General features: G+C 41.1%; 1 non-coding gene across 1 annotated transcript; it reads left to right on the top strand.

Moving 5' to 3' along the window:
* The first annotated feature begins 1396 nt into the window (after nt 1-1396).
* On the top strand, nt 1397-1504 carry LOC112761835 (small nucleolar RNA R71). The gene has a single exon (XR_003182209.1). It is a non-coding gene; the product is annotated as a small nucleolar RNA R71 (small nucleolar RNA).
* The last annotated feature ends 572 nt before the right edge of the window (nt 1505-2076 follow it).

A 2076-nucleotide genomic window follows, 5' to 3' on the forward strand; every position in this document is an offset into this window, starting at 1 on the left:
TTCCTAGGATGATGGATTCATCCTCTTCTTTTCCAGTATCCAGGACTATGAAATCAGCAAGGATGTAAAGGCCTTCAACCTTCACTAATACGTTCTCTACTTGTCCATATGCCTGTTTTCTTGAGTTATCTGCCATCTCTAATGAGATTTTAGCAGCTTGCACCCCATAGATTCCCAGTTTCTCTATTACAGAGAGGGGCATGAGGTTTACCCCTGAACCAAGGTCACACAGAGCCTTAAAGATCATGGTGCCTATAGTACAAGGTATTATGAACTTTCCAGAATCCTGGCTCTTCTGAGGCAATGTCAGTTGATCCAGATCACTTAGTTCATTGATGAACAAGGGAGGTTCAACTTCCCAAGTATCAATGCCAAATAATTTGGCATTCAGCTTCATGATTGCACCAAGAAACTTGGCAGTTTGCTCTTCAGTAACATCCTCATTCTCTTCAGAAGAGGAATACTCATCAGAGCTCATGAAGGGCATAAGGAGGTTCAATGGAATTTCTATGGTCTCTAGATGAGCCTCAGAGTCCTTTGGTTCCTCAGAGGGAAGCTCCTTATTGGTCACTGGATGTCCCAGGAGGTCTTCCTCCTTGGGATTCACGTCCTCCACTCCCCTTGTAGGTTCGGCCATGGTGCTTATGTCAATGGCATTGCACTCTCCTTTTGGGTTTTCTTCTGTATTGCTTGGGAGAGTACTGGGAGGGATTTCAATGATCCTTTTACTCAGCTGGCCCACTTGTGCTTCCAAATTTCTAATGGAAGACCTTGTTTCATTCATGAAGCTTACAGTGGCCTTGGATAGATCAGAGACTAGATTTGCTAAATTAGAAGCATTTTGTTCAGAGTTCTCTGTCTGTTGCTGAGTGGATGATGGAAAAGGTTTATTATTGTTAAACCTGTTTCTTCCACCATTATTAAAGCCTTGTTGAGGCTTTTGATCCTTCCATGAGAAATTTGGATGATTTCTCCATGATGAGTTATAGGTGTTTCCATAAGGTTCACCTAAGTAATTCACCTCTGCTATTGCAGGGTTCTCAGGATCATAAGCTTCTTCTTCATAAGAAGCCTCTTGAGTACTGTTGGATGCAGCTTGCATTCCATTCAGACTCTGAGAGATCATATTGACTTGCTGAGTCAATATTTTGTTCTGAGCCAATATGGCATTCAGAGTATCAACTTCAAGAACTCCCTTCTTCATAGGCGTCCCATTACTCACAGGATTCCTTTCAGAAGTGTACATGAACTGGTTATTAGCAACCATGTCAATGAGTTCTTGAGCTTCTGCAGGCATTTTCTTTAGGTGAATGGATCCACCTGCAGAAGTGTCCAGTGACATCTTTGATAGCTCAGATAAACCATCATAGAATATATCCAGGATGGTCCATTCTGAAAGCATGTCAGAAGGACACTTTTTGGTCAACTGTTTGTATCTTTTCCAAGCTTCATAGAGGGATTCACCTTCTTTCTGTCTGAAGGTTTGAACATCAGCTCTAAGCTTGCTCAGCTTTTGAGGAGGAAAGTACTTGGCTAAGAAAGCCGTGACCAGCTTATCCCAAGAGTTCAGGCTGTCTTTGGGTTGAGAATCCAACCATAATCTAGCTCTGTCTCTTACAGCAAAAGGGAAAAGCATGAGCCTGTAGACTTCAGGATCTACTCCATTAGTCTTAACAGTATCACATATCTGCAAGAATTCAGTTAAGAACTGAAAAGGATCTTCAGATGGAAGTCCATGAAACTTGCAGTTCTGCTGCATCAGAGAAACTAATTGAGATTTCAGCTCAAAGTTGTTTGCTTCAATGGCAGGAATGGAGATGCTTCTTCCATGTAAATTGGAATTAGGTGCAGTAAAGTCACCAAGCATCTTCCTTGCATTATTATTATTTTTGGCTGCCATCTCCTCTTCCTGTTCGAAAATTTCTGAAAGGTTATCTCTGGATTATTGTAATTTAGCTTCTCTTAATTTTCTCTTCAGAGTCCTTTCAGGTTCTAGATCTGCTTCAACAAGAATATTCTTGTCCTTGCTCCTGCTCATATGACAAAGAAGATGGCACAGAAAAAATAATAATAATA

This window comes from Arachis hypogaea, chromosome 16 (assembly GCF_003086295.3).
Source record: "Arachis hypogaea cultivar Tifrunner chromosome 16, arahy.Tifrunner.gnm2.J5K5, whole genome shotgun sequence".
Taxonomy (NCBI): Eukaryota; Viridiplantae; Streptophyta; class Magnoliopsida; order Fabales; family Fabaceae; genus Arachis; species Arachis hypogaea.